Source organism: Giraffa tippelskirchi, chromosome 6 (genome assembly GCF_054371585.1).
Source record: "Giraffa tippelskirchi isolate mGirTip1 chromosome 6, T2T-mGirTip1v1.2.pri, whole genome shotgun sequence".
NCBI classification, from domain to species: Eukaryota; Metazoa; Chordata; class Mammalia; order Artiodactyla; family Giraffidae; genus Giraffa; species Giraffa tippelskirchi.
Genome location: NC_137280.1, coordinates 60,403,198 through 60,429,217, shown reverse-complemented (window position 1 = coordinate 60,429,217; position 26,020 = coordinate 60,403,198). Strand labels below are relative to the sequence as shown.

General features: G+C 50.6%; 1 protein-coding gene and 1 long non-coding RNA gene across 5 annotated transcripts in view; one reads left to right on the top strand and one right to left on the bottom strand.

The window, feature by feature from the left end:
• The window catches only part of ZHX2 (zinc fingers and homeoboxes 2), a 179,568-nt gene that overhangs the window by 92,542 nt on the left and 61,006 nt on the right, over window positions 1-26,020 (bottom strand). For all 4 annotated transcript variants that reach the window (XM_081498911.1, XM_081498908.1, XM_081498910.1 and 1 more), the window contains one exon: window positions 5,124-5,192. The gene's annotated coding sequence lies outside the window, so the exon portion shown is untranslated. The remainder of the gene's footprint in view (window positions 1-5,123; window positions 5,193-26,020) is intronic.
• Window positions 12,797-20,271, top strand: LOC145509677 (uncharacterized). The gene is made up of 3 exons (XR_014056298.1): window positions 12,797-14,522; window positions 15,229-17,013; window positions 19,532-20,271. It is a non-coding gene; the product is annotated as an uncharacterized LOC145509677 (long non-coding RNA).

Genomic DNA, 26,020 nt, shown 5'->3' with positions numbered 1-26,020 from the left:
TCCAGCTGTGCGTGGGTTCCAATCCCCCCTTAATATGGATTTAACTGGTCTTGATTTTTTTTTAAAGTATAAACTTAATCTTTCTCTTGAAGAATCTCAGAAACTAAGGCTGCAAGAGGAGTTCCAGTTCCAACTTCTTCCCCATTTTGAGCAAGTAAAGCCCATCCTTTAGACACACTCTCACTCAAAGTCAGTGGGTTCCAACTTGCTCTTCCCTGCCTTGGCTGTCGGGATTCTCTCTATAGTGGGTAAATTCGCGTGGTGATGCTTGCTGAGCTGAAGGGAAGACACGGTCTAGTCACAGTGGGCTTCAATCCCTTCTAGAGACACTTGTTACCAAGGCATTCCTGTGCATGCATGTCAGACCCTTGGGGCAACAGCTACTCCCTGAGGAAGACTGAGAGTAGAGTAACTCAAGTTGAAGGTTTACATGGACCTCTCCCAGGGGAGAATCATCAGCAACGAAAAAAGAGCCTCTGAAAAACTAACAGAAGTCATTTGAGAAGTTATGATACTATTAAGACAATCTGTAACCTCATTTTTCTCGAATGCATGACAAGGAGAAAGCTCTGCTTTCAGGTAATTATCGAAGTAGAGGTTGGGGTGGAGTTGGGGGGGAGAAATAGCATCTTTAGACCATAGTTTGTGAGCAAGATCTTCGGTTGGGTCTCTTCCATATTATATCTCAATTACTCTCCTGCAGAGCCCTGTGAGGTATGTTAATTCTCTATTTTACAGATCAGGAAACTCAGAGGAAATGTAGTTCTGAACCACTTGGTCTCATCTTCTGCATATAATTCTGGAAAATAGCTTTTTCCCAGCTAGTGCGGTGACACCTCTCTAATTCAGATCCCCTGGCAATTTGAAACAGAAGCAAAGCTGCCCATGGAATTATTTTCTACTTCAAAAAAGCCCTGCTTCATTGAGAGTTTCACTGGTATTGATCGAAAACTCAGAGAGTAAGTGCCCTAGAAGTGTTACAGGTCAGGTGTGCTCAGCCATATGGTCAGACCTGCAAGCACAGACGACCACCACCCTGGCCTCTGCACCTGTCAGCTAGTTGGGCTGAGCTGCCTCTGCAAACTGAAGGATAATAAAGCTCACCTGCATGCAATAGGCACCCTCAGATGAAGACTTTTTCAATCACTTGGGTTGGCCCTAAAGTGGTCCAGATTAATGAGGTTTTGCTGTGCTTTGCCTCTCCGATGTAAAACCACGATGTGCAGAAGCAGGCAGGGGCCTTGGAAATCGTTTTTTCTCAAATGCCAAAAGGTGGCACGTGGGCTACATCCTCCTTACTGCTCCCCAGCAGACATCACTAATCCATTGCAGCACGCTCTTCCCTGGGTATGCCTCAGAGTCCTTCTCCATGCAGTGCCCTTGGCAGCCATGACCAATTGATAAGAATTGGCAGGAGATGAGATCTATTTGCCACCCCTGACCTAGCCCAGTCACCTCATCTGAAGAGAGGCGGAACAGAAGTTGAGAGAGGCCAATGGCTGATGGAACCAGGAATTGGGACCTCCTCTCTCTGATGCTTTGTCTTTGAAGCTGCCCCCTGCCTCATCCCTGTTTCCTTCCCACTAAAGGTAGAACTGAAGCTGGGGTCACTTGGCGGATGTTAGGGGGTGCACAGGGAGAAGGAGACTGACATGAGTGACAGTTTTTAGCACCCTGTAGGAACAGGGGCTGTGCTTAAGCCATAAACAATTTTGGTTTAAACTACCAAAGCAGAGACATCACTTTGCTGACCAAGTCCATATAGTCAAAACTATGTTTTTTTCCCAGTAGTCATGTACAGATATGAGAGTTGGACCATAAAGAAGGTTGAGTGTCAAAAGATTGATGCTTTTGAATTGTGATGCTGGAGAAGACTCTTGAGAGTCCCTTGGACAGCAAGGAGATCAACTCAGTCAATCCTAAAGGAAATCAGTCCTGAATATTCATTGAAAGGACTGATACTGAAGCTGAAGCTCCAATACTTTGTCCACCTGAGGCGAAGAGCTGACTCATTGGAAAAGACCCTGAGGCTGGGAAAGATTGAGGGCAAGAGGAGAAGAGGGCGACAAAGGATAAGATGGATGGTTATCACTGACTCAATGGACATGGAACAAATTCCAGGAGATAGTGAAGGACAGGGAAGCCTGGCATGCTGCAGTCCATGGGTTTGCAAAGAGTCAGATATGACTTAGCAACTGAACAACAACCATCTTATTATATAACTAGAATCACAGGGTGATGAAGCAGGAGAGAAAAAAGGTAGGCCCCCAAGTAAGCCCATTCCAGAGTTCCATGTCCACCACTAATGCAAGAAAGGTGATCCCAACAAATTTTCAGGCAAGTGCCATTTTTATTTGAAATATGCTACAAATCCTAGGATGGTGGATAATGCCTTCTACATAGTGAAGCATCACTTGGACAATCTATCTTCCAGTCGAGGAGATAGCCAGGGCTCCCTGGAGAACGGCTGGGGAATCAATGCTCACTGACTATGAGGCTCAAGATGATGCTACCCAAGTGCAAGTCTTAAATGATTTCCCTTTGGTACCAGCAGACTCTTTTTGTACCTGAGCTTTTCACTTCCACAAGGGAAGGCGGCTCACGTTGGTTTCTTATTTACTGGGAAAAGGAGAGATCCTGAGAAGTCCAACCACTCTCCATAAGTCCCCCTAGCAGGTAATAAAGAGCTGAGTGGCCTCTGCCTTTGGACCGGTGCCAGGACAACTGGAGAGAGAGCAGGAAAGATGGAGCTGCCCTTGACCGCCTTCTCGCTGCACCTCTGCTGTAGAGTGAGCCTGGGGGGAGTCACGCTTCTCGCATCCCCTCCCTGCAGCTAAGCGAGGGATTCTGACTCCCAGCCCAGTGCTCTGTCCTCTTGCCTATGCTGCTATTTCCTGTTCCCACACTGAACCTTAATCAGGATCACATCCTACTTCCAGAACAAGAATAAGAGCTAATATTTATTGGGCATTAACAGTATACTGGCAGGGGACCAAGCAGCTTTGCATGAATCAGTTCACTGACTCCTCCCAGCCCTCTTATGTAGTAGGTACTGCATGGTGCCCATTTTGCAGATGGGAAGACTGAGGCATAGACAGATCGGCAACTTCTGTCTATGAGGCCCCATGGCTAGTGGAAGAAACAGGATTTGAACCCGAGCTGTCTGATCTTAACCACTGACACAGCCTCCTGAGCTCTCCCTTTATCACTTTCCCTTTAATCATTCAACAGTCACTTTCTGAGCACACATCTCAGGTCCTCTGAATCAAGGACACAGCCTGTCCTCAAAGCCCAACTTGTGCCTCAAGACTTGCAAGGAGGCACCAAGTTACAGCTCAAGCTGCTGTTCAGGCCCCTCCCCTTCCTCTCCCACCCCCCGCCACACAGCACTCAGAACACAGCCAACACACAGCTTCTGCACAGGGACTGTCAAACTCAATTCTCATCCAGGCCGTCAGTTTCTTGAAGAACCGCATCTGTGGCCTCCCACAGCGCCCTGCCCTCGGTGCACATTTACTGCGGCAGCTGACCCAGGCTCAGGGGGAAGAAGACCCGGTGACAAAACACAAAGGAAGCCCCCCGTGCTCATTACTCCGACCTTCAGACCCTCTCCCTTGCGATGGGTGTCTTTCCTGAGCAATTTCTCCACCCGCGTCTAGGGTGCGATTCTTTTCATGCTCGTCAGGCCAGGTTTTGGTCACTGGACAATGTGGTGCCGGAGGACCCCAGCTCCCTTGGGGAAGCCATGCTCACTGTCCTCTCACAGCCTGGGGACTCAGGGGGACCCAGCACAGCATTCCCACCATGACTTTCCTTCTGGTCTGTGTAGTCTGGATCCTGGGCAAGTCTCTCGATGGCATGATGCGCTGGCACCTCTTTTCTTTGGAGGTCCTGGGACAGGAGCGAGCTCTCTAGAGCCTCTGATCAGAGCCCCCATCATGCCTGGAGAGTTGTCCACCCTTCACACAGATCAGGTGTTTGGGACTACACGTGTGACGTGTGGTGAGCTCAGGTACAGCTGGCCCGTGGACAAGTCTGGGGAGAGATCATCTCATCCAGCAACTTGCAGACTGTTTTAAAGCAGGATGTGTGTGTGTGCTAAATCGCTTCAGTCGTGTCTGACTCTTTGTGACCCCATAGACTGTAGCCTGCCAGGCTCCACTGTCCACAGTGTTTTCCAGGCAAGAATATTGGAGTGGGTTGCTGTGCCCTCCTCCAGGGAATCTTCCCGACCCAGGGATCAAACCAGTGTCTGTTACATCTCCTAAATTGGCGGGCAGGGTCTTTACCACTAGCGCCACCTGGGAAGCCCTTAAAGCAGGAGTCTGCCCCATAAAACAGACAATGTTGAGGGAATGCACGTGTGAGCTTACAAAGTCCCGTTGTTCATTCTCCCTAAACCCTCCCCTCATCCTCCTGCCCCTCCAGGATTCTCAGCCACTACGAACAGCCTGTAAAATAATGCCCTGTCAGAACCGTTCCCCACTTTAACATTTCCCATCCACGCTTCTCCAACCTATGCTTGGATTCTGCCAGCAACAGGGAACTCACTACTTCTAACGGATGTTGATTTTTACCATTGCCAACCTCTTGTTAGGAATTTCTCCTTAGGCTGAGTCACTAGCTGCCCACCTGCCTCTTGCCAGTGACAGCCGTTCAAAGGAGCAAAGTTGACTTTCTCGCCTCCATTTACTCGTCTCCTTGGGGCTATGGTTTACAAACTGGCGTGAACCGCAGAGTTCCCTCTGTGTTCTAAGAATGCGTCCCTAACCCTGATTACGAGGTTCGTGAGAAAGATCCCCAGCCCATGCCCTCCGGAGAGTGAGCCTGAGATGCTAGGATATGAGCAGAGAGAGGTCAGCACAGCCACCTGCAGGCTCCCGTTTGCGTCTGGGGAGGGGTGTACAGGGACCCAGCGAATTCTAAGGGACCCACAGTGGGGTTCTCTGCACCACACTGTTTCCAAGTGCATCTCAACAAAAACAATTTCAAAGGTGCAAAAGTTCAGCTACCCCATGGACAGGCTTCGGACCCCACTTCCCCTGCCCGGCTCCCTTCCATCTCCCTTCCCTTCCTGAAATCCAGCGGAGGCCCTGACCTTCGCCAAATACATGGTCACTCACCAGTTCCCAAGTTGCTTACATCCTGGAAATCTTCTTACTTTGACTCCAGAGCAGTCAGTGCGTCAAGACCTACAGAGAAGAAATACTCAATATTAAAAGCAGGGCAAGGCGAATGGGGGTATCAACTCCCATTTCCAGAAGGTCTGAGGCCCTGGGATCCTGGGATGGAGATGGGGAGGAGAAAGGAAATGGTCAAGGCCCAGCCACTCGTTAAACTGACCTCAAGAATCTCCCGGCTTTGTGATGATGCTGAGAAGAAGCAGAAAAAAAAAGACCCTCACACTCTGGGTGAGTCAGCAGCTTTCTGAGAAGCAGGCCTTTTAGGAGAGTGAAACTAAAAGCAAGATGTGCTGGGTGGGGCTGGGGAGGCTTCTCCTGAACCCCACTCCGAGTTGCCTTGAGTCCCTGGTGTCAGTTCCTTGGCAGCAGCAGAGGTGCATGGTTGGTGAGGGTGGAGAAGGAAAGCTTTGCCTACAGGCCTCAAGTCCAAAAGATAGGGCAGCCCTGCAAACAAAAGCCCTCGATGTGGATTTCCGCCCCAGAGACTCCCGCTGGGCGAGCCCTGTGTGCTTTGAAAATTCCTCAGGAGAGCCGTAGCCGTAGCAGGAGAAGCAGGCAAGAGCCCAGCTTGGAGGATGCATTTGTTCCCAGCGTGGCAAGTCGAGGCCTGAGCTCTAGAGGTTTCTGCAGCTGGCTGAGGCCCACCTGCAGCACACCCGTGCGCGTGGCGAGCCTGCCTATGAGCCGCGGCTGAGACCACGCTTCTCCTCGCTCCCCACGCCCTGCCCGCCTTTACAGCCAAGGTTGTTTTCTCTTGTTGCCCTCGGAATTCTGAGGGGAGCAGAGGTTTCTCTATTCATCTCTCCCTGTTCTCAAAGGAGCACCCTTTGGGGCAAAAAAAAATCTTAATGGCAATAGTTCCTGTTCACTAAGTGCTATTGCTATGGCAGGTACTTCAAATGTGGATCCATATGTCAGAGGTGAAACCGCATCACCTGGGAGTTTGTTGGAAGGCCTGGTTCTCGGGACCCTAAGCATCAGAGCCTGCTTTTAACAAGCTCCTCAGGTGATTCCCCGGCACGTTCAAGTCTGCAGAGCATGCATTTCTAATCCCCTTCATCAGGGAAGGAAGGAAGGAAGTGAGGAAGTCGTAGCCCATTCCCAAGGGGAAGAGACGGGCTCAAGAAGCCACAAGTTGGCTATCAGGATTTTAATGACGTTGAGTGGTAAAGCTCATCCAAACCTGAGTTCACATGATTCCGGAATCAGTGTTCCTTCCTATTCGGGGAAGCAAAATGAGAGGGTGATGGGACAAGCGGGCCTGGCTTGGTGGGAGGGGCCAGGGGCAGAGCAGTGGGCCAGGGATCGGCTGATGACTTCAGGCCTGGAGATGGAGGCTGACGGATGAGCGCTCAGTGAGGGAGGCATCGGATAGGGAGGGAGGCCAGGGTCCCCTACTCCTCACTGTCGTCAGAGGCTAGCAACATTTCTTAAAGTTCATCCCAACTTCTGCACTGAATCCCAGTGATTAATTTACTTTGATTCCAGTGTAGCTGGATTTGCCTTCTGCCCTTAGAACTGACCATCCGGCAGGAGAAGGCACCCCAGGAGGCAAGCTGACCTGAGTAGCCCAGCACTGATCGGCAGGAAGGACAATACTCTGTAAAGCCCCTTACAGTTTAGAAAGAACTTTCCATCTACTAGCTCATCTGCTCCTTCAAAGGACTCGGGGAGTGTCACTGGTGCTATTCTGCAGTTGAGGAAACTGAGGCACAGAGAGGTTAAGTGATTTTCCTGAGGTCCCACAGCTTTCGGGCAGGATGGGGTTGAGGTCCTCTGAATCCAAGTCCAGAGGTGTGACCTCAGCTGCTTCTGATGGGGAAAGCGATCACATCACGGGTTTATGGTACCCTTCATTAGTGTCTAGGGCTTCCCTGATAGCTCAGTTGGTAAAGAATTCGCCTGCAATGCAGGAGACCCCGGTTAGATTCCTGTGTCGGGAAGATAGGCTGGAGAAGAAATAGGCTACCCACTCCAGTATTCTTGGGCTTCCCTTGTGGCTCAGCTGGTAGAGAATCCGCCTGCAATGTGGGAGACCTGGGCTCGATCCCTGAGTTGGGAAGACCCCCTAGAGAAGGGTAAAGGCTACCCACTCCAGCATTCTGGCCTGGAGAATTCCATGGACTATATAGTCCATGGGGTTGCAAAGAGTCGGACACGACTGAGTGACTAACACTTTCACTTGGATTATTGTGCCCCAACTCCATCTTGCCTTACTCTTTGCTCACAGAATGGGTTTACTGAATAGACTTGTGGACCAAGAAGAAAACAGTCCACAGCCCTCAGAGGGTGTGTGACTGGTACATTCCTTGATGTAAACTGGCCAGCAGGCATCCTTGGTGTATCAGTCATGTATTCCGTTATGTAATGTTTGTTCTGCTGTATGTACTTCCACAAGGAGGTTCTGTGCACACAAGGCATATAGGCGACTGACGTCAACAAAATCTGGACGTCGCACTGGTTCACAGGCAAATGCTCCTGGCACATTAATACTTTGCAGCACCAAGTGAGGGTGGCTGGATGCAAAGTACACACAGCTGAGCAGAGCAAGCCACGGGGCTCCGCCCTCCCGGTGCCTCCTCGGGGCTCCGGTGGCCACGTGCTCTGTCTGAGGTGCTCGTGTTGCTCAGTTCGCCCTGGTCTTTGTGCAAAGGCCGGGGGCTCAAGAGACCACCCATCCCTGCCACACTCCAGCAGGGCCTGAAAGTGCTCTGCCCCAGGAACTTGGGATGAAGACATCTGCCTGCTTCTGCCTCTACACCCAGCAGCCTCAACCCTTTGCTAGCCCCTTCCATCAAGTTCTCCCCCTTTTAGAACAATATTGATTGGCCTATAGTCACTCAGGCCCTATAGTTATTGTATTTATTCTAATTCAGAACTTACGCCCTAGAACTCGACTGGTATCGTCGCTTGGACTGTGCTTCATTACAGAGTCGTATGAATTGTGAATACTCTGCTTCAGCCCAATTGTCCCCCAAATGCTGTGGTTTTTGAATTTTTCAGGATGCAGGGTTTTATAGGCACACATATAATGCTTTAGAGCAGAAATGCCTGCATAATAGAAGTTATATTTTAGGTACTATTATCTGTATAGCAAACATGTAGTATGTATGTTGTGCTTCAGTTGCTCAGTCATGTACGGCTCTCTGCGACCCCTTGGACTGCAATAGTTATTAAATATTACCATGTTAAGACCCTGATGCTAGGAAAGATTGAAGGCAAAAGGATAAGGGGGCAGCAGAGAATGAGATGGTTAGATAGCATCACCTACTCAATGGACATGAATCGGAGCAAACTCCAGGAGATAGTGGAGGACAGGGAAGCCTGGCGCATTGCACTCCATGGGGTCACAAAGAGTCAGACACGACTTAGCAACTGAACAACAACAACAAACCACTATTAAACGTTGAATATATTAAATATCTGATGAACAATCATCTATTGAGTATCCACATATTGAGTAATCAGATATCCTGATTCTATGCTAGGCAGTAGACAGACATAAATAAGATCTAATCCCTACCCTTAGGAAAGTCACAGTATAAAAAAGGAGAAAGATACATAATAGACTGAAGGTGAGGAAGGACAATGTATATAGAGGTGGTATAGGTGGGAGCAGGTAGCGGATGCCCTCATTTGTCTCAGGATAAAGACCACACTCCTCACCCCAGGGCCTCTGACCCTGTGAGGTCTGGCCAATGCTCATCGCTCCCCCTTCCCCTTGCCCTGCTGTGTTATGGGCTCCCGATGCTCAAGCTTTTTGAACCCACTGGATTCCATGCAGCCACGTGGCCACCTTATCTAAGACCCTCTCTAGTCAATGCTCTGTCCTCCCACTTCCCCAAATTAACTCTGAATTACCCTGCAGGACTCAGGAAGGTAATGCATACAAAGCGCTTAGAATCATATAAGTGTTAGATATAGCATGCGCATACACAGAATAGTATGTTAGCTACTATTATTATTGGTGATACTTATTATTATCCCCAACTGACTAGGTGTTTCTTCTTGGGCACAGAGGTGTGGAGTGGGGCTTGGCTGGAGCGGCAAACAGTGAATTCTTCTTAGAGCTGGGGAGTCTCAATGAATTGGTTCCGTTTTCCCATTTAGTCTTTACTTTTTTCCCCACTTTTTTTGGACATGCATGTAGGATCTTAGTGCCTTGACTAGGGATCAAACCTGTGCCCCCCTGCATTGGAGGCACAGGACCATGAATGAAGTCCCTCCCCTTGAACTCAGCACTGGGGCATCACCCACTAGACACTTATCCTTCCTAACCAATGTAGGGGGAAGGGCACTGGTCTCGGAAATCACACATCTGACTCTGGTCTTGGTTCTCTCACACACTTGTGTTGTGACCTGATACCGAGTCCTGCCCTCCCTGGGACCTTAATTTCCTCACCAGCCAAGTAGAGCTCTAAACAGAACCTGCCTCCTTGCTGCACGGGGGATTCAGTGCCGTGGTGCCCATGGCAGTTCCTGAATGTGGAAATGACGGTCGCATTGTAAGCAGCAGCATAAATGAAGGAAAAGGCTTTTCACTGCCCTTCAAGTTCTCCCTGTGCACACATTTCCAGTCTTTCTGGCTCAGCACACCTCTCCCCAGGAAATGATCACAAGGCACAAAATCCCAATGAGGGAAAAAATCTGCCCATAGGATTTTCCCTACAGGTCCCTCCTATCCCCTCCTGGCCTAGTTTAAACCCATTGGATGGCTGGACAACTGCAGGGGAAAAAGAGGAACAGTGCTTTAACCATTCATAGAAGAAGAAAAACACCCAGAGTTACTCCCTCTCTCGCAGTTTACTCCAGTCCATTTTTTCATTCGGCAAACATTTAGCAGATGAGTAAGAAATTCCGGGTCTAGTAAACAGGTCATGATGTCCCGGGGTGATGGCCTCATATTGAGGAGAGGATGAAGAACCCATGGAGGACAGTACTGGGGATCAGCAGGCTTGGGTTGGGGCTACTGTGGACTGAGCACAAGAGAGGAAGGTCAAGTTCAAAGAAGGTGGCAAGTTACAGGCCACTTCTGTGCAGTCATGATTCTGCAAGCCGAAAGTGCGGTCTTAAGTTGCCTGTCTTTGGACCAGGAAAGGTTCCACTTGGGACACCCACAACACCTTTAACTCATAAGAGCGATCAGTGAAGGACGAGCGCAAAGGTTGCCGCTTCCTGAGTGCGTGCTCTGTGCTGGGCACTGAGTGGCTCTCCCATGGCTTCTCTGGCTTCATCACAGCAACTCTGAGGAGCAAGCACTCAACACCCACTTTGCAGACAACAAATCTGAATCTTAGGGTGATCACACGTATCACCCCGAGGCACAAGAGGAAACATCCAGGGACGGGTTTGAACTCAGGCCTGATTGAACGGTCTTTCTATTCCTCACCACTCCCTATGTCGCCCCTTAAACTTTGACTTCATGGCTGGAGCTGCTGGCAAACTGGGCCATCTCTTCCACCAACACCAACCTACTCTCCCATGAAGATCCTATGTCCCCACTTGAGACTTTAGAGGAGGCTGAGTTCACAACCTCCCCAGGGTGTGTGGGTGCAGCTTGAAGCATTGAACATTGACGAGAACACTGAATGCTACTCTAGAATTGGTCTGTGTTTGTTCCCAAATATTCCCCCTGAAAATTGTCAAATATAATCAACACTCCAAGAAGATGTGCCCAGCGCCGGGCAGGGCAGTGTTTACTTTGCTCACTGCTGTCTCTTCATTCCTTAAGCAATCTTTTAAAAAATAGTTATTATTTGGCTGCACCAGGTCTTAGTTGCAGCACCTGAGATCTATCTTTGTGGCCCATGGGCTCCAGAGAGCATGGGTTTAGTTGCCCCCTGACACTTGGGATCTCAGTTCCCTGACCAGGGATCAAACCCAAGTCCCTTGCATTGCAGGGCAGATTCTTAACCACTGGGCCACCAGGGAAGTCTCCCTCCAACAGCTCTCTGTGGGGCACTGGCTTCAGGCCAGCACTGGGGAGATCAAGTGAGCCCTACCCTTGTAGGACTTCCCAAGTGGCGCTAGTGGTAAAGAATCTGCCTGGCAATGTAGGAGACTTAAGAGATGTGGGTTCGATCCCTGGGTCGGGAAGATCCCCTGGAGAAGGAAATGGCAACCCACTCCAGTATTCTTGCTTGGAGAATCTCACGGACTGAGGAGCCTGGTGGGCTACAGTCCATGATGTCGCAGAGTCGGACATGACTGAAGCGACTTAGCATGCACGCATGCACCCTTGCAGCTGGGCTGGAGAAGAGACTCCAATGACGTGATGGTGAAGCACATGCAATGGTGGCAAGATCACCAGGGAGGCAGATGGAGGGCCTGGAGGAGGGCAGCTGGATCTGAAAGGCAAGCGGCAGCAAACCTGGCCAAGAGAGAAAGGAAGAATCCAGAAAGCCAGAGGGAATGTGTACAGGGCCGAGGCAGGAGGAGGTGCACTGGACACCTAGCAATGGAAGTTGGCCAGAGTGGCTAAGGCCGAGCAGGCCAGAGAAAAAGCAGGAGCCAGCTCCTCCAGGGACTCGCTGGCCTTTAAGAAGCTGGGTCTTTATACCTTTCAGTTATGGGAAGTCACCAGAAGAGGTGGATTCTCAGGGTCTGCAGTTCTCGGCACACGCTGGCCCACAACAGTATTTGTTGAACGGATGGTGGAATCCTCTTTGCCCCCTGGCCCCCTCAGGTCCTTCGGCAATGTGAGAAGCACTGCCTGGGACTCGGCCATCTTTACAAAGAGCAACCACAGGGCAATCTGATTTGTATAGGGAAAAATTCTTCCCGGGCACCTGGCCTGAGCCTCCTTCTGTCAGGCTTCGGGGAACCATGGCTCCGGCGTGGCTGTCGGCAGATGTGTGCAGATGAATACACCTTTGATTACAGCTCATGTTTCTGAGGGAAAGACACGGCTCCCTGGAGACTGGGAGTCTATGAAAATGAGCCTGTGCAAAAGAGATGTAAGTGAGCTGGAAACGCCAAGCCCTCTGGGCGGGCGCTGGTTTCTTTCTTTAAAGTAAACAACAGCAGAGAGCACCAGCCTGGACGAAAAGCAGGTTCTTTGTCATCCCTAGTGTGTGTGTGTGTGTGTGTGTGTGTGTGTGTGTGTGCAGGTTCTTCGTCATCCCTAGTGTGTGTATGTGTGTGCACGTGCGCGTGCTCAGTTGTGTCAACTGCGTGTGTGTGTGCGCGCAGAGAGGACCAGCCTGGATGAAAAGCAGGTTCTTCCTCATCCCTGACGTGTGTATGTGTGCGTGCTCAGTCATGTCAACTGTGTGTGTGTACGTGCAGGTTCTTCATCATCCCTAACGTGTGTATGTGTGCATGCTCAGTCATGTCAACTGTGTGTGCATGTGTGTGTGCAGGTTCTTCATCATCCCTAACGTGTGTGTGTGTGCGTGCGCTCAGTCGTGTCAAGTGTGTATGTGTGCACATGCTCAGTCATGTCCAGAGGTGGTTAAAGGGACTGGTCTGTGAGAAAGTGGTAACTGCTTAGGAAATGCGAGTGTTATCGCTGAGAATGGGTGTGCCTGCTTCCCTCCTTCCTGGGGACACTCAGCCTCAGGGACACTGATTTAACCCAAATTTCTTCACCATAGGGAGACTCGCAGACCTAGTTTATTTATTTATTTATTTTTCTTTTTGGGGGGTGATTCCTTCTCATACTGCATTCCGGAAACTGCTTCTAGGCAGCAAGCTGGTGCAATTGTAGAACTCGCTGTGTTTGTTCCCCTTCTCCCAGCTAACACAACAATCCTGTGTTGTCTCTTGTGTGATATCTGAAAACTTCTGTATGACATATTTTGTCTGGCGTAAGGCAAAAGGGTAACAGACCCCGTTTAGAATATGGTTTCCACAACTTAAGAGCTTTGTGTCCATAGACAAATTATTTTCTCTTCTCTCAGCCTTAGTTTTGCCATCCACAAAATGGGCTAAGATAGGACTTAGATAACATTCTAAAAGTAGGCTGCTGTGGTTTGAGCCCAAGCGTGTTTGAACACAATTATTCCATTTTCCCCACGCTGTCTCTTGAGCTTGGGATATGTACACCCACCCTAGCTCCAACTACCTGGCACATAACAGGTGCTTAGTAAATGCTGGTTTTGCCTCCCTTCTTTCACATATTTATTTTCCCACTATGGTGAATATAAATCAGGGTATCCAGGAGGTGCTTTATAAACCCATGCTATATCGGGTCCTCCAATGTGCACTTCAGCGGCTGAAAATACAGAAGGAAAAAGGCAGCTATCTGTGTTTTCTCTCCCTTGACTCTTGTTTTGAACCCTTTATTAAATATCTTAAGTATTATTTGCCTTCAGGGTCAAAACACAGTTTCCAGAGATGTCCACTTTGCACTCATAAATGAATTCTCGCTAAAGTCGCTTTCTCTTTAAAATTTTTAAATGTGTGTGTGAGAGAGCATAAATGTACTGACTCATAGCTGGAAAAACTCTCTCTCCCCAACAGATTCCAAATTTGTCGAGTCACATGAACTGAGTAAGAGCACTTAATGTGGCTGCTAGCCCCGAGCTGGCGAGCAGTTACGCCAGTGAAGGCTCGTCTCTCCCTTCCCGGCCCCCTGCTCGGAGCCAGAGAATCCAGGGACTCCGCAGATGGCCCTGAATACCCGATACAGGTTCAGTGAATGCAAGGATTGGAAATGACCTGGCAACTACCTAAAGCCAAACTCGAATTCTGCAAGATCGTGTAATATTATAAAAAGAAAAATTTACATATCAGACTGCCAAAATCTAACAACGTGGCTTACTGAATCAGGTCTATGCTGGGCATGACATCAAGTACTTGACAAGCATGACTCATTTAACCTTCACAGCCAGCCTGTGAGGTAGGGAGGTTATGATGATCCTTGCTTTACACATGGGGAAACTGAGGCATGAGTGTTAGTAACTTGTCCAGGGTTCTGCCGTGTGTCAATGGTGGAGCTAAGATTCCGCCTAGTGTGCCTCTAGAACACACTCCCTTATACATCCAACCGTTCATTCTGGAAGGAAAGAATCTTTCTGCTGCACAGGAGAAGAAAACTCCATTTATTTCGCAAATATCTACCCAACACTAGAATCCAAACACCACATCAGATGTCAAAGAGGGGGCTGCCGATGAGCATGAGCAAAACGGGGCAGTTTGATGACTACGTCCATTGAGTTTGGAATTGTGTAGAGGAGCTATGATGTTTGCACAAACAATTACAACACTAGTAAGTAAAAAAAATGGGGCTTCCTTGGTGGCTCAGTGGTAAAAAGTCCACCTGCCAGTGCAGAAGATGTGGGTTTGATTCCTAGGTCAGGAAGATTCCCCTTGAGGAGAAAATGGCAACCCACTCCAGTATTCTTGCCTGGGAAATCCTATGGAGAGTGGGGCCTGGTGGGCTACAGTCCATGGGGTCGCAAAGAGTCGGACACAACTTAGCGACTAAACAACAAAAACAAAAGTAAAAACGGCACCTGCATAATTATAAAGTGGGATGCCTGGGGGAGGCTGGATAAGGTGATGGCTCTGGTTGGGGAGATATGGAAGGCTTCCTGGTGGAGGTGCCATTTGAACTGAATTGAAGGATGTATAGGATTCAGACAGGAGGTGGCTGGAGGAGGTCCTGTCCGCTTATCCCAGTGAGTACACACAGATGGCCATGGCCCTGGGAGTTCTCATGGTTTAGACTTGGGATCCACCCACCCCAGGAATGGCTGAGTCTCCATGTCTGTAGATGAGGAGCACTGGTAGAGGGGAAAGAGGGTAAGAGGTGGCCAAGAAGGAGAAGATCAGGCAGGGGCTGTAGGACACTGGAACACAGGGGATGGGGCGCAGGGAAGGGAGCAGACCTGGCCAAGCTCCAAATGGGCTTCCTCAGAGCAGGCTCCTTGCTCCGTGGCCTCAGTGTCTCTTATCTATGTGCTGAGTTGCTTCAGTCATGTCCAACACTGTGCAGCACTATGGACTGTAACCTGCCAGTCTCCTCTGTCCGTGGGATTCTCCAGGCAGGAATACTGGAGTGGGATGCCAGGCCATCCTCCAGGGGATCCTCCTAACCCAGGGATCGAAACTCGTGTTTCATTATGTCTCCTGCATTGCAGGCGGGTTCTTTACCACTTAGGGCTACCTGGGAAGCCCCTACTCCTATCTGTAGGGAAGAAGACAAAGGAATTGCCTGGGCAGAACCTTGGAGAGCTCCCAATTTATTCCCATCCATTTGCAGGTGAGAGGACGGAGGACCAAAGAGGGGCTGGGCTTGTGGACGTCCTTGGACGTCCAAGTTTATGGGATGACAACGCAGAAGTCCCAGTTGGGCTGCTCTTCCCACATCCGCACCCTGAGGGCCATGCCACCTCTCAGAAGTCTGGGAAACTCCAGACACGCTGTGGGAGGGGAGACAGAGGACCCCGAATGTGCCTCAGCTGGGTCCACGGGCATCAGGCTCTGACTCCCCCGGCGGCCACGGAAAGTTCGGCCCCAGTCCCGACAGTGCAGCCGGCCAGCCCCTCAGTGGGTCTCCTCACTCGGCCCTGCCCCCACCGGCACCTGTCCTCAGTGGACCCCTCCCCCACACTCTGGAAGCTTCCAGGAAACTGTGACCAGTTCCCCTCGGCCACGGTTCCCCCTGACAGGCTGTACATCTGGTTGTGACTCACAGCACTGGATTTCCGCCCAGGCCCTGCATCTTGAGTGGGGCGCCCAGTCTCTAGAACCAGCAACCTGCCCACGCGGCCGTGGCAATGGGGGCTGCTGCCCTCATCAGCTCATGCTCAGCTCATCCATGGGGCGCCTCAGGCTCCTGCCCTGACATTGCTCTTGGACTGGGCTCAGGCCTGAGCAATCTCTGAGGGTCCCTCAGATTCCAGGCTCTTCAACGGAACTCCCCTCTCCCCGCAGGGATGCTCACTGCTCCCACCCCCCACCCCGCCCGCAACGCCAAATCTTCCTCCTCCCCTGTCCTGCCATCCCCAGCACTCCAGTCAAGGCTCTGCTCCCCTCTGAGAGCTGGTTCGGCTTGGCCCTGCTTCAGGGCTGGAGGGCTGGGCAGAGGTCCTGTGTCCCTGCCTCCGAGGGTGGGGTCCCATGCAATACGACCACAGCTATCACAATGAATGCTAACTGCTCGTGCGGGCATCCAGCATGCCCACCTTCAGGCCTTCACGACTGCCGCTTCCCCACCTGGAAGACTCTGCCCCGAGTCTTTGGCCTCAGCTTCTTGTCCAAGTCACCTCCCCAGTGAGGGCTTTCCGTACACCCTGCCCTCTGCCTGTTTTATTTCTTCACCGCCCATATCCCATTCTCCAATGACTGACTAGTTTGCTACCTGATCATTCATTTTCTTGTTTTTCATCTGGCTCTTCGAGGAAGAATGAGAAGAAGGCATCGCTCTGTCCTGCTCGCCACCGGACACCCCACACCCAGCTCAGAGCCCAATACATGGAGGATGGACTCAGTAACTGTTTCCCCAGTGGGGTCCCCAGTGAAGCTGCACGTGGTGGCCATGCCTGGGTCTCGCTTCACCCTCACACAAGCCCTGTGTGGTCAGTATTACTGTCCTCCTTTCACAATAAGGGGTGTGAGGCTCAGAGAAGTTAGGTAGATTGTCTAAGGTCACTTGGCCAGCAAGTGGTGGAGCTAGGTATCAAACTTGAATTTGCCTGATAGGAAAGTCCGTGATTTTGACCACTGGACTTTATTGTTTGCCTTTGGTGTTTTCAGAATCCCCATAGTGAGGACACAGGAAAGACCTGTGTATTGAATGATCCGCATGCCATGTGACATGGACTGAATATGTGTCCTCCATACTCCGAGTTTATATGCATGCATGCTGAGTTGCTTCAGTCATGTCCAACTTTGTGACCCCATAGACTGTAGCTCACCAGGCTCCTCTGTCCATGGAATTTTCCAGGCAAGAATACTGGAGTGGGCTGCCGTTTCCTAGTCCAGGGGATCTTCTTGACTCAGGGATCGAACCCACGTCTCTTATGGCTCCTGCATTGGCAGGCCGTTTCTTTACTACTTGCGCCACTTGGGAAGCCATGTTAGAGCCCTAACCCCAGTATGACTCTATTTGGAAATGGGCCTTCTAACCGTGGTTAAATGAGGTCATAACAATGGGGACCTGATCCCATATAATTAGTGTTCTTAGAGACACCAGAGAGCTTGCTGTCTCTGAGTACAAAAACCGAGGAGAGGCCACGTCAGGATGCAGCTAGAAGGTGGCTGCCTATAAGCAAGGAAGAGAGTCATCGCCAGAAACAGAAATGAATGGAACCTTGCTCTTGGCCTTCCAGCCTCCAGAAACTGTAAGAAAATACACTTCTGATGTTTAAGCCACCCAGTGTATGGTATTTTGTTACAGCAGCTCGAGCAGACGAGTACAGCTTGTTTTATGGAACCAAATTGCCAGGTCTAGGAAGGTAAGTCCTCCTTCTCTCCTCTCTTCCTTTCTCCCTCGTTCGTTTAAGCACCGACAGTGGAGTGAAGCACAAGAACCCCCGAGGAGCTCCCAGGAGACTCAAACTGGTGGCCCATGGTTCGAACACCAGCCACAAAGCTGTTTTGTTGGGCTGGCACATGTTTTTAAAAAACCACAAGGAATCAGAAAGCTCTTAGTCGGGTCCTTCCAAAGTATGCTGCTCCTTGCTGCCCCTGTCCCTCTCTCTGCGGGCTGGGTTTGGTGCCAGTGACAGCAGGTGAGCTATGCAGCAAAGAGGCATGGTTCAGGTGCCCTGGGGAAGAGTATGCAGCAAGGAGGCATGGTTCAGGTGCCCTGGGGCAGAGTGACACTGGGCTGGGAGAAGGGCGTGGGGGATGGCGGGTCACCGGAGGCTGCAGGGAGAAGGTGGCTTTGGCCTGGTCCCTGGAGGATGGACAGGAAATCACCAGTCAGAAGGGGAAGGAGGGTGTATTCCAAGGAGGGCAGTGGAGAGGCAAGGTGCAGGGCAAGGGCACGACCTGAGCAGGGCGGTTGAGTGTGGCTGAGTGTGAAGGTGGAGGGGCTAGGACACGGGCTGGAGGGGTGAATGCCTCAGGCTCAGGGGACCCTGCACACCACCTCAAGAAGTTTGAGCACTGTCCTCTATCCAGGAGTCATGAGCAGGAGTCCCGGCAGGCTTTAACCAGGAGGGGTCACCAGACAAGCTGAGTTAACACAGGCAGATGCTGGGTCAACCACTTCCTCACTGTGTGACTACATGCACGAGTCGCCCTTGGGGCCATGTGGCTTCAGGCCCCTCATCTGTAAAATGGGGGTCACGGTGCTATACATCTCAAAGGGGTGTTGTGGGGACTGCGTGCGTGCTCAGTCGCTCAGTCATGTCCAACCCTTTGCGACCCCCTGGACTGTAGCCCGCCAGGTTCCTCTGTCCATGGGATTTCCCAGGCAAGAATACTGGCGTGGGCTGTCATTTCCTTCTCCAGGGGATCTTCCCGACCAGGGATTAAACTCCCATCTCCTGCATTGACAGGCAGGTTATTTACCGCTGAGCCACCTGGGAAGCCCCATCGTGGGGATTAGAAGGACACAAAATGTGGAAAGTCCCTAGTGCAGTTCCTAGCACATTGAGGGCACTCAGTAAAGGATATTTGCCATTCTGGTGGGAATTTATTACTAATCTAGTAGTGACAACAGTGTGGGAAGTGGCTGGGATCGATCGAAGACTCTGTCTGCTAAGATTATTACAGAAAAGTATGAAAAACTCTGAGGAAGAACCCAGGAAATACAGGAAGCAGGAGATAACTGTGACCTTAAGATCAGCCCTCTCAATCTCTATTTCCTTGTCTGTAAAATGGGACTCTCCTTGTCTGTCCATACAGGGTTTCTATGTGAATCAACTGAGAACAGACATGTGAAAGTGTTTTTAAAGCTAATCAACACCAAAGGACCATAAGGGTTTCATTTTTGTTTTGTTTTGTTTTTTAAATTTCACACAGAGGGGAAAGATGTCTGGGGGTAGATAACGCACCCATGGGCTCTTATTTCTGCAAACATCAGGCAAGAAAAGTAGCAAATGACAGGAGAGCAGACACAAGTGAGAACATGATGGAAAGGGAGCCGGGATAACCTTGTTCCTGCTGCAGCCCAGCTGCCTATCCTTTCTGCACTCACACTGACCACTCAAAACTACTACCAGGTTCTCAGTCTTAAGCATAGATTTTTCCAACTGGAAATATGACTGAATGAATTTCCCACAATCTAAAGATGAAGCTGAGAGTCACAAAAGAGAGCTGGTTAAAACCCGTCCTCGGGAGACAGGCGGCCTGCGTTCACGTCCTGGCTCTGCTGTGTGACTTTGAGCAAGTTACCCAACATCTCTGTGCCTCTATGACCAGGATTGCTGTGCTGTGCTCAGTTGCTTCAGTCATGTCTGGCTCTTTGTGAACCCACGGACCACAGTTCACCAGGCTCCTCTGTCCACAGGATTCTCCAGGCAAGAATACTGGAGTGGGTTGCCATGCCCTCCTCTAGGGGATCTTCCCGACCCAGGGATCGAACCTGCACTCTTGTGTCTCCTGCATTACAGGCAGATTCTTTACCCACTTGGCCACCTAGGGTGACTGGGGTTATTAAGAGTACTTACTCCCAAGATTGGTTTGGGGGAACTTAATGAGTTAATAAATATAAAGCATTTGGAATGTCCCTAGCACCTGGTAAGACTCAGGGAGTAAGAGTTACTATTATTACTGTTTAAGGGCACAGGTTATCTCAGTGGTAGAGTTGAGAATGCATCTTTGCGCGGCCCCACACTGAAATATTTGATTCTTATCAACACACCATGTTTACTCAAGGCGGAAAATGGACTGACCTGTTTTTGGAATAAAGGGCACATTCATGCAGCCTGAGTGCCCCATTTCTAGAACATTCCGGGCCACCGAAGTCTGACAGTAAAAATTCAATGGAGCAATAGGGCCTCTCGGACACATTTCTTTCCCCCTCATATTGTACTGTCTGGGGAGGCAGTAAAAAAAATTAAACAGGAAGGAGACCCGAATAATTTCGGAGCAATCTGCTTAGACGTGCTGCGCTTGGCTACTGTTTCCCTGGTGCACTCACATCGCACGTTTCCACTTCCAAAGGTCTGTCACTACAGTCTTTCGTTTCTGCCTCCTGACAGATGGTGATTCGGAAAGTGGGTTCTGGCAAGAAACTAGTTGGTTCAGATCTTTTTGCTACCAATCTTGAGTTCAGTAGTCCAGGGAGATTTATTTATTCTTGTCTGTGCCCGACAAAATGAGGAGGAGGCCACATCAATGCCAGTGGCTGTTGGGAGAGCTGGAAGATGCACACAAAACCACAGCCCTGTGCGTAATCACTCCCTCATCCAGGAAGTGCTTCTCACGAGCTTAACAGTTACTTGGGGATGAGGACTCAACAGCCATCAAAACACAGTGCCTCCTTCTAGGAGTGTGATGGGCGAGGCTAGCTGATGTGACAAACAAATAAATAGCCAGTGCCACGTAGCCAGATGTGCTCTGAAAAAAAAAAAACAAACCAGAAGATGGTGGAGATTTGCCAGGTTCTGGCTAAGCTATGACCCTGAAGTGGCCAGGGAAGGCCTCCATGACAGCATGTCTTCTAAGCAGAACCTGAACGACACGAGGGTGATCTTTCCTACAAAGATAATGGGGGAAAGAGTGTTCTAGACTGAGGAAGTAGCAAGGGCAAATGTGTGTGTATGTGCGTGTGTGTGTGTGTGTGTGTGTTGCTCAAGGCTGGTGGCAGAGGGAAAGGTGATGCACCTAGGATTACCATAAGGACTTTGGCTTTTGCTCTGAGATGGGGGAACCAGTGTAGGGTATGGGGTACTGACTGACAATGTGACCTGTGTCTTTAAGAAGTCTGTAGTTTTGAGGAGAGGAGACAGTCGGGGTTTTGTGCATAAAGTGAGCTGCAGCTGAGAGGGGCCGAGAGGACAGCTAACGGCAACTGCAATGACCCACGTGAGAGGTGATGGGGCTTGAACTGGGAGACTGGGATGGAGGTGGCAGGGAGCAGTACCACAGGGCTGAATATGACTCCAGAGGTGGCATTCATGGCCACCAAAATGGGAAGGGTGCCCCCTGGAGGGGTGCAACGTGGTGATCCTGGGAGACGGTGGTCACACTGGGGATATATTTTGAAGGCAGAATAGACAGGACTTATCAGATGTAATGAAGTGGGAGAGAGAAAGAGGAAACCAGGACTATTTAAACAGAGGTATCTATTTCCTGAGAAGTTGAAGAATGCTTCACAAACATTAGGGATGGTAATGAAGATGGTGGTGATGATGGTGGTGATGGTAGTGATGATGGTGATGGTGGTGATGGTGATAATGGTGGCGTTGATGGTGATGATGGTGGTGGTGATGGTGCTTATGAAATGACTTGGTGAGGATTATGACACTGAAGGTTTGCTGTGTGCTGGGCACAGCGCAAAGAACACAGGTGCATGAATTTGTGTAATCTCCATCGTCATCCTCATCTAATAAACCAGTGTAGTGGGTTGAACTGTGCCCCTCCCCCCAGTGATATGTCTATATCCTAGTCCCCAGGACCTGTGAATGTGACCTTATTTGAAAAGAGTCTTCGTGGGTGTAACTAAGTAAAGGCTCTCAAGATGAGATCATTCTGGCTTCTCCAGATGGCCCTAAATTCATCAGCAAGGGGCCTCATAAGAAACCCCTGGAGAAGAACCCACCTACAGAAAAGAAGGTGATGGTGAAGGCAGAGGCGGAGCTGGGAGTGATACAGGCACAAGGTACACCAACAACGTCTAGATGCTGGAAGGAGCAAGGAAGGACTCTCTGCTAGAGCCTGCAGAGGAAGCAGGGCCCTGCTGACTGGATTTTGGACTTCTGGCCTCCAGAACGATGAGAGGTTAGATTTTTGTTAAGTCACCCAGTTTGTGGTCCTCTGGTATAGCAGTCACAGGAAACTAAAACAACAAGGAAAGTCTGGCACAGAGACATGAAGTAACTTGCTCAAAGTCACACAGCAAGGGAGCAGCAGAGCTGGGAATGTTTGCCTTCAGAGCTGTTCACTCAGTAGGTGGGTGTGGTTCACCCTGTGTCTCCAACGAGGAACTGGAGGTCAGAGCCACAAGGCCATACCAGGAGCACAGCTGGTGGACGGCAGACCAGGCTCCCTTGGGCTTCCAGCAGGGAGGCCGGACACCTTTCCCTGCTCTCGATCCCCACCTCTCCACTTTGAAAAACCCAGAAAGGCCCTTGTCCAGACCATCCAGTGCCTCTTGGCCGCCACCACGTGGATCCAGGGCTCCGCAGGGAATGCCGTCCAATCTGGTGATTCCAGTCTCCAGCTGCTCTGGGTCCAGGAACAAGTGGCCCCAGAGAGACCCTGGTGGGGTGGCGGCCTCGGTACATAGATTTCAGTGCCTCCAGGGTTCACAACAGTCACTTAGCAACAGCATACCGTCTGGATTTCAAAACCACCTCCTCTTTCTGTGATACCGACCCTGAAAACCTCTTGGCTCCCACCCCAAGGGGAACACGGGGACTGAAGAGGGAGGCGAGCTGGGGCAGGGCACACCCGCTGCTCTTGAACCTCTGCCCGCAGCTGAAATCAGCCCTGGAAGCAGAAAGGGTCCATTTTTCTCTCCCTCCGATGACCGGGAAAATATTTTACCGGACAAAACCCAAATATTGGGGATCCAGGGAAGATGATATCCTTCCCCACCTCCCCCCACCCCTATGCCTCGTCAAAGCGTCAGCATTTTAAGAGACGGACAGAGGGACTTGTGACAATTAGGGCCTGTGAAGGGGCCCAGCCTTCTTCCCACAGAGAAGTGTGTTTTTAGAGCCCTTAATGAGCAGAGGGCGGTTCATGTTGGGGGTGGGCTGGGAATCGGTGTGTGTGGGGGTGTTCTGTTTATGAAGAATACAATCATTACATCCAGGTCAGTGGAGGGAACCACTGGGCTGAAACAAATTTGGGGGTTGGGGAGGGAGGAACATTATGGCTGCTTCAAAAACAGGACTGTCTCCCTGGCCCACCGACCGGCCCAGCAGATCCCCGCTGTCTCCCCCAAGGTGCACACATACACAAACATCACAAGCACAACACACGTTGACCCTCAGAAGCACACCTGGGCTACGAGGTGTAGCCAGGTCCTACTCACGCACACACTAACTGGTTTGTTCCTCTCTGAGGGCAAACTGAAAACACGGTCCCAGAACTGACCCAGCCCAAAGCAAAGCGCTGTCTCAACAAGGTCCCCACCGCAGAGCCTGCACAGTCATCTCCACGGTCCCCGGGACAAGTGTGGAAACCTCTGGAGCTGTCTTCAGAGGCAGGATGGGAGGCGAAGTGTAAACATGGGCACATTATTGTATAATTGCCCCCAATTCTGACCACCCCTCCCCCACTGTATTTCTAAAGGGTGACACAGTCCACGTTCCAGAGATGTGAGCCCTGGAGCCACCTGCAACGGGCAGAGATTTGACGACTTGGAGGAGAACAGTGTGGTGTGTGGGGATGTTCTTGAGTGTTCTTAGGGGTCTCAGAGGCTCTGGGTTGGGGCGCCACCCTTGGAGTAAGGAGTAAACCTCCTATTGGGATGACTTGGATGAACACACCGCCTCTGTGCACAGGCAAGTCCTGGGGACGGTTATTTTACTATTTTCTACAAGGCAGTTGCATAACATCATGGCACCTGCTCTGGCCTTGGCCTGGCACATGGGAGCTGGAGAATCACAAGGTACAAGGCAGGGCTTCTGTCTCCACTGACCTGATCGGGGAGCCAAGACTCACACCTGGGATGGGTGAGGTGGGGCCTGGGAGGGCTTCGATGCAGAACTCCATTGGAGAAGGGTGCCGTGAGGGTGAGGCTCAGGTGAGGAGGAGGTGGAGGAGGGGTCTGAGCCCTAGTTCAAAGAATGGGGCGCATTGGAAGGGGGCGCCCCAGCGGGAGGCAGGGAGGAGGGGACAGGCCAGAGCAGTCCTGGGTGGTGTGTTCAACCTGCCTCTCCTGGGAGGGACACTTGCAAGAGGGAGGTGTGGAAACTGCTGAAGAGGGGAGTCCGCGCACGCGTGCTAAGTCACTTCGGTCATGTCTGACTCTCTGTGACCCTACGGACTGTAGCCCGCCAGGCTCCTCTGTCCATGGGATTCTCCAGGCAAGAATACTGGAGTGGGTTGCCATGTCCTCCTTCAGTGCATCTTCCCAACCCAGGGATCCCTCGTCTCCTATGTCTCCCGCATTGGCAGGTAGGTTCTTTACCACTAGTACCACCTGGGAAGCCTAAAGAGGGGGATGAGGGAGGGGAATTCCATGGGGGTCCAGGCCCAGCAGCAGCCTGGATCCCCTTGAATATGACTTTGGAACATGGGTTCCTTATGAGAATGGCAGCCGGAAATATCACAAATCCTACACAACTTTCCTGGTGGGCTACATTCCACGAGGTCCACAAAGAGTCGGACATGATTGAGCGACTAACACTTCGAACTTTTTTTGAACTACACAACTTAGGGTTGATTCCACTGCTGTGTGTATGGTGCAGTTTCATTGTGCCTCTCTGTCTATCTGGAAACTAACCATGTAAAATAAACAACAACAGCTACTGTTTACAGGCCAGCCCCATTCCAAGGACCTCAATTCTTTTAATTTAGAGATGCCGTTTTTCAAAAGGTATTTTTTGATGTCGACCATTCTTAAAGTTTTCATTGAATTTGTTACAAGGTCGCTTCTGTTGTTTATGTTCTGGTTTTCTGTCTGCGAGGCATGCGAGATCTTAGCTCCCTGGCCAGGGATTGAACTTGCATCCCCCCGAACTGGAAGGCGAAGTCTTCAGCCCTGGACAGCCAGGGAAGTCTCAGCAATGCCACTTTTATCACACTTTCAACGCCCGTGGCTACTATATTCCTTGGCCTCCCAAACAGAACTTAACCTGCCACTTAGCGCACCTGGTTATCTCTAGGCTAAATTCAAACAATGTATATAAAACAGGACACTCTACCAAAGCTCATCATTGTTGTCAATGTTATTATTAATAGCATTTTACTAGGCTTCATCTACCTCATGGTAAAGGTTATTTAAGGCCTGAGTACAACATTAAAACAAACAAAAAAAGCATCACTTTCCAACATCAGCAGAGTAAAGATCCTGTAGAGACTGGCAGAAGGAAAAGCTACCATAGCCTGAAACACGAGAAGGCAGGACATCGGGGCTTTTTGTTTGTTTCTTGTACGGGGGCCCAGAGTTCTCAGAAGGGGTCATTAATGGCTCCCTGGTTCCTTGGCGGCAGAAGGAACGCAGTGCCTGGCCAGCGGTGGCATTCTTTGCAGACAGGCTGCCCTGGGCTGGACCTGAGTGCACCCAGCTCACAGAAAGCATTTATTCAGTGCCCAGGAGTAGGAGAATACAGCCTGTTCTCCGCAACAAGAAGGCCCAGTGACTGGAAGGAGATACTCTCCTTCCAAAAATGAATCTAAGTAAAGCCTCCCCCAACACCTCCACAGAAACCTGTTCCTCTGCAGACATCCCCATCATCAACCACCCACTGACCTGCCAGGAAGCTGTCACCACTCCTGGTTCTCCCTCTCCATCAACATCCACAGTCAACCCACCCTAAGACCACCTTGTGACCGCCACATCTCCAACCACCCTCTTCTCTTTATCTCCATGTGAAAGTCGCTCAGCCATGTCTGACTCTTTGTGACCCCATGGACTATACAGTCCATGGAATTCTCTAAGTCAGAATACTGGAGTGGGTAGCCTTTCTCTTCTCCAGGGGATCTTCCCAATCCAGGGATTGAACCCAGGTCTCCTGCATTGCAGGCGGATTCTTTACCAGCTGAGCCACCAGGGAAGCCCAAGAATACTGGAGTGGGTAGCCTATCCCTTCTCCAGCGGG